Source organism: Neomonachus schauinslandi, chromosome 7, assembly GCF_002201575.2.
Source record: "Neomonachus schauinslandi chromosome 7, ASM220157v2, whole genome shotgun sequence".
Classification (NCBI taxonomy): domain Eukaryota; kingdom Metazoa; phylum Chordata; class Mammalia; order Carnivora; family Phocidae; genus Neomonachus; species Neomonachus schauinslandi.
This window is the reverse complement of record NC_058409.1, coordinates 112,487,047-112,500,206: the sequence shown is the minus strand read 5'-3', so window position 1 is coordinate 112,500,206 and position 13,160 is coordinate 112,487,047. Positions and strand designations below refer to the sequence as shown.

The 13,160-nt window shown below is 39.2% G+C and overlaps 1 non-coding gene across 1 annotated transcript; it reads left to right on the top strand.

Moving 5' to 3' along the window:
* The first annotated feature begins 4,836 nt into the window (after nt 1–4,836).
* Nucleotides 4,837–4,940, top strand: LOC123325346. The gene has a single exon (XR_006540365.1). It is a non-coding gene; the product is annotated as a U6 spliceosomal RNA (small nuclear RNA).
* The last annotated feature ends 8,220 nt before the right edge of the window (nt 4,941–13,160 follow it).

Here is a 13,160-nt window from a genome sequence, read left to right as displayed (position 1 = left end):
GACACAGTTTGAGAGAGAAATGGATCATAGCCACTGTGATGGTGATGGAGCTGCAGTCACAGAGAAGAGCAAGAGACAGACTACCACAAAGGGGAATGCAAGGGGAAGACAAATCCCCATAGCAATTGGCTTAGAAAGTGAGAGGGGCCAAATTTTGTGATTTCTGGCAACCAGTGTAGCTTAAAGTCTAGAGTTTTACAATCCTAAAATTTGTATGGAACCACAAAAGACCCCAAATAGCCAAAGCAATCTTGAAAAAGCAAAGCTGGAAGCATCACATTATGGACTTCAAGTTGTATTAAAAGCTGTAGTGATCAAGACAGTATGGTACTAGCACAAAAACAGACACATAGATCAATGTAACAGAATGGAAAACCCAGCAATGAACCCACAACTATATAGTCAACTAATCTTCAACAAAGCAGGAAAGAATACCCAATGGGAAAAAAGACAGTCTCTTCAACAAATGGTGTTAAGAAAACTGGACGGCAACATGCAAAAAAATGAAACTGGACCAGAGGAAGGCAAGATGGTGGAAGGGTAGGGGACCTCATTTCATCTGGTCCCTTGAATTTAGCTAGATAACTATCAAATCATTCTGAACACCTATGAATTCAACCTGAGATTTAAGAAAAGAATTGCTGGAATTCTACAAATTGAAAAGCAACCATTTTTTGCAAAGTAGGAGGTAAAGAGAAGTGACTCTGAGGGGATATTCAGAAGATAAATACCAGGGGGGAGGGAGCCTCTGTAAGCCGGCTACCAGAAAGTGATATAACCCCAGAGTGCAAAACTGGAACTTTTAGAAGTCTGCTCCAGTGAGAGATGTCCCTGCCTGAAAGGTGCTCAGGTTGTGAAGCCAGGCAGAATCCTAGGTGGGACAGTGTGGTCTCAAATCCCCAGGGTCACAGAAAGAACTGGGATGCTTGAGCCAGCAGAGTTTCCAAGCATTGGATTGGGGAAACTGGTTACGGTCAGTGAGTCCAGGAGTGGTCTCTCAGCTCAGTTTGCCATAAATTGCTAACTGCAGCATGATCAGGTGACCAGTCTCTGTGCAGGCGGCCCTACAAAGGGCAGAAAGTCAGTGACCCTCTGCCTTCCTCTGGGGGCATGGTGTGGGCACGGATACTATTAGGCAACTGCTCTCCATGCGGGAGCCCTACAAGTGGCAGGCCCATGATGACCCTCCTCCCTCCACCAGGAGGATCAGGGTTGGTGCACACTGCAGGAGTCTACAGAGATTGATGCATACATAAGTGAAGACTGTTATGCCCTGAGGATTTACTAAAGAGAGGGGGCAGCTCTGGGGCTGGATATCAGGCACAGCCATTTTTATTTTCATCCTCTACAGGGAGGAGGAAAGCCTTCAGAGAACAAAAGCCACATAGAGCAACCCAGAGCTGCTTACACTGAGCCTGGCCCTCTGGCAAGGGGCAGTGCAACTCCACCAGGCAAAGACACCTGAGAATCAGCACAGCAGGCCACCCGCCCCCCCCAAGAGGACCAGCTGGAACATCAGGCGAATACTGACTTTATGGAGCACACAGAACTGAAAAAATCTAGCACTAGAGGAAAATAGTATATAGAATTCGAGTTTTGGGGGCACCTGGGTGGCTCAGTCATTAAGCGTCTGACCTCGGCTCAGGTCATGACCCCGGGGTCCTGGGATCGAGCCCCACATCGGGCTCCCTGCTGCTCCAAGGGAAGCCTTCTTCTCCCTTTCCCACTCCCCCTGCTTGTGTTCACTCTCTCACTGTGTCTGTCTCTGTCAAATAAATAAATAAAATCTTAAAAAAAAAAAAAAAAGAATTTGAGTTTTTTTCTCATGATTCTTTTATCTTTCCATTAAAAATTTTCCTTTTTTTTTCTTTTCTCCTTTTTTCCTTTTCAACTAGTTTCCTATTTTATCAACTATTTTTAAGTCTTTTTTTAATTTTCATTTTTACATTTACATTTTATAGATATATTTTTCATTTTTAATTCCTTTCACTGCATTCAATTTTATTTTTGTATATATATAAGTTTTGCTTTCTTTACAATGTTGGGATTTAGTGTCTTCTAACAAACAGACCAAAATACACCCAGGACAAAGTGGATCAGCCTGTTTTGTCCACCTGGGAGATTATATTCTCTCCCCACCCCCCTTTTTTTTTCTTTTTCTTTTCTTTTTTGGTTTCTGACCTCTTCGGATTTCTCTACCATGTATTTTGCTTGGGTCGTGGTTGATATTTTTGATTTTGTTCTCTCATTCATCCATTCTTCTCTGACAAAATGAGTAGAAGGAGGAATTCACAACAAAAGAAAGAACTAGAGGTAATACTTTCTGCCACAGATCTAATCAATATGGATATAAGTAAAATGTCAGAGCTGGAATTCAAGATAACAATTATAAAGTTACTAGGCTTGAAAAAAGCTTAAAAGACACTAGAGAATCTCATAGTGCAGCAATAAAATCTAATCAGGTCGCAATTTAAAATGCTTTAACTGAGATGCAGTCTTAAATGGATGCTCTAACAGCTAGGGTAAATGAGGCAGAAGAGAGTCAGTGACATAAAAGACAAGATGATGGAAAGGAAAAGCTGAGGACAAGAGAGAGAAACAACTAATGGACCATGATGGGAGGCTTCAAGAAATCAGCAATACCATACAGTGAAACAATATTCAAGTTATTGGGGTCCCAGAGGAAAAATAAAGAGAGAGAGGGATAGAAAGTATATTTGAGCAAATCATAGCTGAGAACTTCCCTAATCTGGGGAAGCATTCAAGGTAGAAAGAACCCCCCTCAAAATCAATAAAAATAGACCAACACCCCGACATATAATAGTGAAGCTTGCAAATTTCACAGATAAAGAGAATATCCTGAAAGCAGCTCGAGACAAGAGGTACTTAACCTACATGGGTAGAAATATTAGACTGGCAGCAGACCTATCCACAGAGACCTGGCAGGCCAGAAAGGGCTGGCATGATATATTCAGGGTACTAAATGAGGAAAACATGAAGCCAAGAATACTTTATCCAGCAAGGCTGTCATTCAGAATGGAAGGACATAAAGAGCTTCCAGGACAAACAGAAACTAAAAGAATTTGTGATCACTAAACCAGCCCTGCAGGAAATATTAAAGGGGATCCTGTAAGTGAAGAGAGAGCCCAACAGTGACATAGACCAGAAAGAACAGAGAAAATAAACAGAAACAGGGACTTAACAGGTAATACAATTCATATCTTTCAATAATTACTCTGAATGTAAATGGACTAAATGATCCAATCAAAAGACACAGCATATCTGATTAGTTAAAAAAAAAAAAAAAAAACAAGAGCCATCCATATGCTGTCTACAAGAGACTCATTTTAGACCTAAAGACACCTCCAGATTGAAAGTGAGGGGGTGGAGAACCATTTATCATACTAATGAACATCAGTTCATCAGAACATCATGGGGTGAATCATACCAGACAAATTAGATTTTAAACCAAAGACTGTAGTAAGGGATAAAGAGGGACCCTATATCATTCTTAAAGGCTCTATCCAACAAGAAAATCTAGCAATTGTAAATATTTATGCTCCTAACTTGGGAGCAGCCAATTATATAAACCAGTTAATAACAAAATTAAAGAAACACATTGATAATACACAATAATAGTAGGGGACTTCAACACCCCACTCACAGCAATGGACAGATAATCTAAGCAGAAGATCAACAAGGAAACAAGGGCTTTGAATGACACACTGGACCAGATGGACTTTACAGATATATACAAAGCATTCCAACCTAAAGCAACAGAAAACACATTCTTCTCAAGTGCACAAGGAACATTCTCCAGAATAGATCACATCCTGGGTCACAAATCAGGACTCAACTGGTACAAAAAGATTAAGATCATACCATACATATTTTTAGACCACAATGCTATGAAAGTTGAAGTCAACCACAAGAAAAAAATTGGAAGGACAGCAAACACATGGAGGTTAAAGAACACCCTACAGGAATGAATGGGTCAACCAGGAAATTAAAGGAGAATTTAAAAAACACATGGAAGCAAATGAAAATGAAAACACGACACTTCAAAACCTCTGGGATAAAGCAAAGGTGGTCCTAAGAGGGAAGTATATAGCAATACAGGCCTTCCTCAAGAAACAAGAAAAGTCTCAAATACACAAGCTAACCTTATACCTAAAGGAGCTGGAAAAAGTACATAAAATAAAGCCTAAATCCAGCAGAAAAAGATAAATAATGAAAATTAGAGCAGAAATCAATGTTATAGAAATTTTTAAAAAAAAGTAGAACAGATAAATGAAACTAGGAGTTGGTTCTTTGAAAGAACTAACAAGATTGACAAACCAGTAGCCAGCCTTATCAAAAAGAAAGAAAAAAGGACCCAAATAAATAAAATCATGAGAAAGAGGAGAGATCACAACCAACACCGAAGAAATAAAAACAATTTTATGTCAATAAATTAGCCAATCTAGGAGAAATGGATAAATTCCTAGAAAAATACAAACTACCAAAACTGAAACAGGAAGAAATAGAAAACCTGAACAGACCCATAACAAGCAAACAAATTGAATCAGTAATCAAAAATCTCCCACAGGGATGCCTGGGTGGGTGGCTCAGTTGGTTTCATCGTTCAACTCTTGCTTTTGGCTCAGGTCATGATTTCAGGGTCCTAGGACTGAGCCTCATGTCAGGCTCCATGCTGAGCACAGAGTCTGCTTGTCCCTTTCCCTCTGTTCCTCCCCAACTCATGTTCTCTCTCAAAGAAATACATAAAATCTTTAAAAAAAAATCTCCCAACAAACAGTTGTCCAGGGTCAGATGGTCATTTAAAGAAAAATACCTGTGCTCACTTCAGCAGCACATATACTAAAATTGGAATGATACAGAGATGAGCATGGCCCCTGCACAAGGATGACACCCAAATTTGTGAAGCGTTCCAATTTTTTTTCCTTACCTACAGAGAGAGGAACATCAGAATAACATCAGACCTATCCACAGACACCTGGCAAGCCAGAAAGGCCTGGCAAGACATGTTCAGGGTACTAAACAAGAAGAACATGCAGCCAAGAATACTTTATCTGGCAAGGCTGTCATTTAGAATGGATGGAAAGATGCAGAGCTTCCAAGACCAGCAGAAACTGAAAGAATATGTGACCACTAAGCCGGCCCTGCAAGAAATATTAAGGGGGGGTTCTATAAAAGGAGAAAGACCCCAAGAGTGATCTACAACAGAAATTTACAGGGACAATCAATAAAAACAACGTCTTTACAGGCAACATAATGACAATTAATTCATATCTTTCAATAATCACTCTCAACGTGAAGGCCTAAATGCTCCCATAAAACGGCACAGGGTTACAGATTGGATAAAAAGACAGGACCCATCCATATGCTGCCTATAAGAGACTCATTTTGAACCTAAAGATACATCCAGACTGAAAGTGAAGGGATGCAGATCCATCTTCCATGCCAGCAGACCTCAAAAGAAAGCTAGGGTAGCAATTCTTATATCAGACAAATTAGATTTTAAACTTAAGTCTGTAGTTAGAGACACAGAAGGACACTTTATCATTCTTAAAGGGTCTATCCAACAAGAAGATCTAACAATTGTAAATATCTATGCCCCCAACATGGGAGCAGCCATCTACATAAGCCAACTGTTAACCAAAATAAAAAGTCATATTGATAACAATACATTAATTGTAAGAGACCTCAATACTCCACTCTCAGCAATGGACAGATCATCTAAGCAGAAAATCAACAAGGAAACAAGAGCTTTGAATGATACACTGGACCAGATGGACCTCATAGACATATACAGAACATTCCACCCTAAAACAACAGAATACTCATTCTTCTCGAGCGCACATGAAACTTTCTCCAGAATAGGCCACATACTGGGTCACAAATCAGGTCTCAACTGATACCAAAAGATTGAGATTATTCCCTGCATATTCTCAGACCACAATGCTCTAAAACTGGAACTCAATCACAAGAAAAACTTTGGCAAAATTCAAACACTTGGAAGCTAAAGACCACTCTGCTCAAGAATGTTTGGGTCAACCAAGAAATCAAAGAATAACTTAAACAATTCATGGAAACCAATGAGAACAAAAACACATCAGTTCAAAACCTATGGGATACTGCAAAGGCGGTCCTAAGGGGGAAATACGTAGCCATCCAAGCCTCACTCAAAAAAACAGAAAAATCCCAAATTCACCAACTAACTCTACACCTTAAAGAACTAGAGAAAAAGCAACAAACGACGCCTAAGCCACGCATTAGAAGAGAAATAATTAAAATTAGAGCAGAGATCAATGAATTAGAAACCAGAAACACAGTAGATCAGATCAATGAAGCTAGAAGTTGGTTCTTTGAAAGAATTAATAAGATCGATAAACCACTGGCCAGACTTATCCAAAAGAAGAGAGAAAGGACCCAAATTAATAAAATTATGAAGGAAAGGGGAGAGATCATGACCAACACCAAGGAAATAGAAACAATTATTAGAAATTATTATCAACAACTATATGCCAATAAACTGAGCAATCTGGATGAAATGGAGGCCTTCCTGGAAACCTATAAGCTGCCAAGACTGAAACAGGAAGAAATTGACAACCTGAATAAGCCAATAACCAGTAACGAGATTGAAGCAGTGATCAAAAACCTCCCAAAAAACAAGAGTCCAGGACCTGATGGATTCCCTGGGGAATTCTACCAAACATTCAAAGAAGAAATAATACCTATTCTCCTGAAGAGGTTCCAAAAAACAGAAACAGAAGGAAAACTTCCAAACTCATTCTCTTTTTTTTTTAAGTTCATGTTTTGTTTTGTTTTGTTTTAAAGATTTTATTTATTTTTTAACAGAGAGAAACAGCGAGAGAGGGAACACAAGCAGGGAGAGTGGGAGAGGAAGAAGCAGGCTACCCGCCGAGCAGGGAGCCCAATGTGGGGCTCAATCCCAGGACCCTGGGATCATGACCTGAGCTGAAGGCAGACGCTTAACAACTGAGGCACACAGGTGCCCCCCAAACTCATTCTATGAGGCCAGCATTACCTTAATCCCCAAACCAGGCAAAGACCCCATCAAAAAGGAGAATTTCAGACCTATATGCCTGATGAATATGGATTCCAAAATCCTCAACAAAATCCTAGTTAATAGGATCCAACAATACATTAAAAGGATCATCCACGATGACCAAGTGCGATTAATCTCCAGGAAGCAAGGGTGGTTCAACATTCGCAAATCAATCAATGTGATAGAACACATTAATAAGAGGAGGGAGAAGAACCATAGGGTCCTCTCAATTGATGCAGAAAAAGCCATTTGACAAAATACAGCATCCTTTCCTGATTAAAACTCTCCAGAGTATAGAGATAGAGGGAACATTCCTCAAGTTCATAAAATCCATCTATGAAAAACCCACAGCGAATATCATCCTCAATGGGGAAAAGCTGAGAGCCTTTCCCTTAAGATCAGGAACACATCAAGGATGCCCACTCTCACCACTATTGTTCAACATAGTACTAGAAGTCCTAGCAACAGCAATCAGACAACAAAAAGAAATAAAAGGTCTTCAAATTGGCAAAGAAGAAGTCAAACTCTCTCTTTTCACAGACGACATGATACTTTATGTGGAAAACCCAAAAGACTCCACCCCCAAGTTACTAGAACTCATCCAGCAATTCAGTAATGTGGCAGGATACAAAATCAATGCACAGAAATCAGTTGCTTTCTTATACACTAACAACGCAACTGTAGAAAGAGAAATTAGAGAAATGATTCCATTTACAATAGCACCAAAAACCATAAGATACCTCAGAATAAACCTAACCAAAGAGGTAAAGGATCTATACTCTAGGAACTACAAAACACTCATGAAAGAAATTGAAGAAGACACAAAAAGATGGAAAAATATTCCATGCTCATGGATCAGAAGACTAAACATTGTTAAAATGTCTATGCTACCCAGAGGAATCTATACCTTCAACGCCATCCCGATCAAAATTCCAATGACATTTTTCAAAGTGCTGGAACAAACAATCCTAAAATTTATATGGAATCAGAAAAGACCCCGAATCGTCAAGGAGATGTTGAAAAAGAAAAACAAAGCTGGGGGCATCACGTTGCCTGATTTCAAGCTATATTGCAAAGCAGTGATGACCAAGACAGCATGGTACTGGCACAAAAACAGACATACAGACCAATGGAACAGAATAGAGAACCCAGATATGGACCCTCAACTCTATGGTCAAATAACCTTTGACAAAGCAGGAAAAAACATGCAATGGAAAAAAGACAGTCTCTTCAATAAATGGTGCTGGGAAAATTGGACAGCCACATGTAGAAGAATGAAACTTGACCATTCTCTAACACCATACACAAAGATAAAGAAAAAGTGGATGAAAGACCTCAATGTGAGACAGGAATCCATCAAAATCCTAGAGGAGAACATAGGCAGTAACCTCTTTGACATCGCCCACAGCAACTTCTTTCAAGATATATCTCCAAAGGCTAGTGAAACAAAAGCAAAAATGAACTTTTGGGACTTCATCAAGATAAAAAGCTTCTGCACAGCAAAGGAAACAGTCAACAAAACAAAGAGGCAACCCACAGAATGGGAGAAGATATTTGCAAATGACTCTACAGATAAAGGGCTGGTATCCAAAATCTATAAAGAACTTCTCAAACTCAACACCCAAAAAACAAATAATCAAGTCAAAAAGTGGGCAGAGGCGATGAACAGACACTTCTCTGAAGAAGACATACAAATGGCTAATAGACACATGAAAAAATGTTCATCATCATTAGCCATCAGGGAAATTCAAATCAAAACCACATTGAGATACCACCTTACACCAGTTAGAATGGCAAAAATGGACAGGGAAAGAAACAACAAATGTTGGAGAGGTTGTGGAGAAAGGGGAACCCTCTTACACTATTGGTGGGAATGCAAGTTGGTACAGCCATTTTGGAAAATAGTGTGGAAGTTCCTCAAAAAGTTAAAAATAGAGCTACCCTATGACCCAGCAATTGCACTCCTGGGTATTTACCCCAAAGACACAGATGTAGTGAAAAGAAGGGCCATATGCACCTCAATGTTCATAGCAGCAATGTCCACAATAGCCAAACTGTGGAAAGAGCTGAGATGCCCTTCAGATGAATGGATAAAGAAGATGGGGTCCATATAGACAATGGAATATTACTCAGCCATCAGAAAGGATGTATACCCACCTTTTACATCAACATGGATGGGACTGGAGGAGATTATGCTAAGTGAAATAAGTCAAGAAGAGAAAGTTAATTATCATATGGTTTCACTTATTTGTGGAACATAAGGAATAGCATGGAGGACATTAGGAGAAGGGAGGGAAAAATGAAGGGGGGAAATCGGAGGGAGAGATGAACCATGAGAGACTATGGACTCTGAGAAATAAACAGGGTTTTAAAGGGGAAGGGGGAGGGGGGAGGGGGGTTAGCCCAGTGATGGGTATTAAGGAGGGCACATACTGCATGGAGCACTGGGTGTTATACGAAAACAATGGATCGTGGATCACCACATCAAAAACTAATTATGTATTGTATGGTGACTAACATAACATAATGAAATTTTAAAAAAAACAAAACTAAATGCTTTAGGAGTAGGGGGAGGGTGGGATAGGTAAAGGTGGCCAAAAGGTACAAATTTCCTGCTATAAAATAAGTAAGTTACAGGTATGTAAAAAAAATAAAGAAAAAATAAAAAATAAAATACCTATTATTCTGAAACTGTTCCAAAAATAGAAATGGAAGGAAAACTTCCAAACTCATCTATGAGGCCAGCATTACCTTGACCCCAAAAACAAACAAAGACCTCCTTAAAAAGAATATTTACAGAACAATATCCCTGAGGAACATCAAAGCTAAAATTCTCAACAAGATACTAGCTAATAGGATCCAAAAGTAAATTAAAAGGATTACCCACCATGACCAAGTAGGATTTAATCCTGGGCTGCAGGGGTGGTTTAACATCTGCAAATCAATGAACGTGAGACACAACATTAATAAAAGAAAGGATAAGAACCATATGATCCTCTCAACAGATGCAGAAAAGCATTTGACAAAATACGACATCCATTCTTGATTAAAAAAAAAAAAAAAAACCCTCCACAATGTAGGGACAGAGGGAACATACCTCCACATCATAAAGGCCATATATGAGAGACCCACAGCTAATATCATTCTCAATGGGGAAAAACTGATAGCTTTTCCCCTAAGGTCAGGAACATGGCAGGGGTGTCCACTCTCCCCACTGTTGTTCAACATAGTACTGGAAGCAGCCTCAGCAATCAGACAACAAAAAGAAATAAAAGGCATCCAAATTAGCAAAGAAGTCAAACTGTCATTCTTTGCAGATGACATGATACTTTATGTAGAAACCCGAAAGACTCCACCAAAAAATTACAAGAACTGATACAGGAATTCCACAAAGTTGTGGGATATAAAATCAATGCACAGATGTCTGTTGCATTTCTATACACTAAGAGTGAAGCAGCAGAAAGAGAAATCAAGGAATTGATCCCATTTACAATTGCACCAAAAACTATAAGACACCTAGGAATAAACCTAACCAAAGAGGTAAAAGATCTGTACTCTGAGAACTATGGAACACTTATAAAAGAAACTGAGGAAGATATAAAGAAATGGAAGAACATTCCATGCTCATGGATTGGAAGAATAATATTGTTAAATACTGTTAAAATGTCTATGCTACCCAAAGCAATCTACACATTCAGTGCAATACCTATAAAAATACGACCAGCATTTTTCACAGAGCTGGAACAAACAACTCTAAAATTTGTATGGACCCAGAAAAGACCCCAAATAGACAAAGGAATGTTGAAAAAGATAACTAAAGCTGGTGGCATCACAATTCCAGACTTAAGCTATATTACAAAGCTGTAGTCATCAAGACAGTATGGCACTGGCACAAAAACAAACACATAGATCTATGGAACAGAATAGAGAACCCAGAAATAGAACCTCAACTCTATGGTGAACTAATCTTCGACAAAGCAGGAAAGAATGTCCAATGGAAAAAGGACAGTCTCTTCAACAAATGATGTTGGGAAAACTGGACAGCTACATGCAGAAGAATGAAACTGGACCACTTTCTTACACCACATACAAAAATAAATTCAAAATGGATGAAAGACATAAATGTGAAACAGGACACCATCAAAATCCTAGAATAGAACACAGACAGCAACCTCTTTGACCTTGGCCACAGCAACTTCTTGCTACACACATCTCCAGAGGCAAGGAAAACAAAAGCAAAAATGAACTATTGGGACTTCATCAGAATAAAAAGCTTCTGCACAGTAAAGGAAACAGTCAACAAAACTAAAAGGCAACCCACAGAATGGAAGAAGATATTTGCAAATCATATATCAGATAAAGGGCTAGAATCCAGAATCTATAAAGAATTAATCAATCTCAAACCCTCCCCCCGCAAAAAAAAAATCCAGCTAAAAAATGGGCAGAAGACGTGAACAGACATTTCTCCAAAGAAGACATACAAATGGCTAACAGACACATGGAAAAATGCTCCACATCACTTGGCATTAGGAAAATACAAATCAAAACCACAATGAGAACCACCTCACAGTGGTCTGAATGGCTAAAATTAACAACTCGGGAACCAAAAGATGTTGGCAAGGATGCAGAGAAGGGGGAATTGTCTTACACTGTTGGTGCAAATGCAAACTGGTTCAGCCACTCTGGGAAATGGTATGGTAGTTCCTCAAAACATTAAAAAAGGAACTACCCTACGATTCAGCAATTGCATTATCATGTATTTATCCAAAGGATACAAAAATAGTGATTCAAAGGGGCACATGTACCCCATTGTTTATAACAGTAATGTACACAATAGCCAAAATATGGAAAGAGCCCAGATGTCCATCAACAGATGAATGGATAAAGAAGATATATATATATGCAATGGAATATTACTCAGCCATCCAAAAGAATGAAATCTTGCCATTTGCAATGGTGTGGATGGAACTAGAGGGTATTACAAATACCATATGATTTCACTCATATGTGGAATTTAAGAAACAAAACAGATGAATAGAGGAAAAAGGAAGGAAAAATAAAATAAGATGAAAACAGAGGGGCAGGCAAACCATAAGAGACACTTTATTATATGGAACACACTGAGGTTACTGGAGGGGAGGTGGGGTGGATGGGATAATTGGGTGAAGGCACTAAGGAGGGCACTTGATGTAACTAGCACTGGGTGTTATATGCAACTGATGAATCACTATATTTTACCCCTGAAACTAATAATATATTTATGTTAACTAAATTGAATTTAAAAAACCATTTTTTTTAAAGCCTGGAGTTTTAAAGGTCAGCAGGCTTGGGTGGGATAGAGCACAAAGAGCATTGCACTGCTCTTGGAGAGAAGGCAGTTGCCTGTCCCCAGAAGACGAGGCCAAACCCCTGCCCACACTGCCTTGCGGAACCCCAATGGTGGTGGGGGCAACAGGTTTCATTTCACAAACAAACCAGAGTACACCTAGTTAAAAAGTGCCACATTCAGGCCAGGGACAAACCACTGCCCACAATGGGCAAAGAGAGCCTCTGTAGATGACTGGCCTGAAGTATAAAGTGGCCAGGATAAAACAGCAGAGCATACACAGCACACATTGGAGACACCACCAGAAATGCCAGGCCCAGGTGAACAGGGGACATTACACAGCATGGCACTACAGGACCTCTTCTTCATAAGGCCCTTACCCTCGAGAACAGGAGATGTAGCTGACTTTCCTAACACAGAGAAACAGGCACAGAGACTTAACAAAATAAAAAGACAGAGAAATGTATTCCAAATGAAAGAAGAGGAAAGGCCACAGCCATAGATCTAAGTAAAAGAGATGTAAGTAACATGCCAGATACAGTATTAAAAGGAATGATCATAAAAATATTCACTGGATTTAAGAAAAGAGTGGAAGAAATTAGTGAGACCCTTAATACAGAAATAATCAAAAAGAACCAATTTGAGATGAAGAGTGCAATAAATGACATTAGAAACATGCTTGGTAGAATGAACAGCAGGTTGAAGAAGCAGAGGAATGAATTAATGACCTGGAAGACAGAGTAATGAAAAGCAATCAAGATG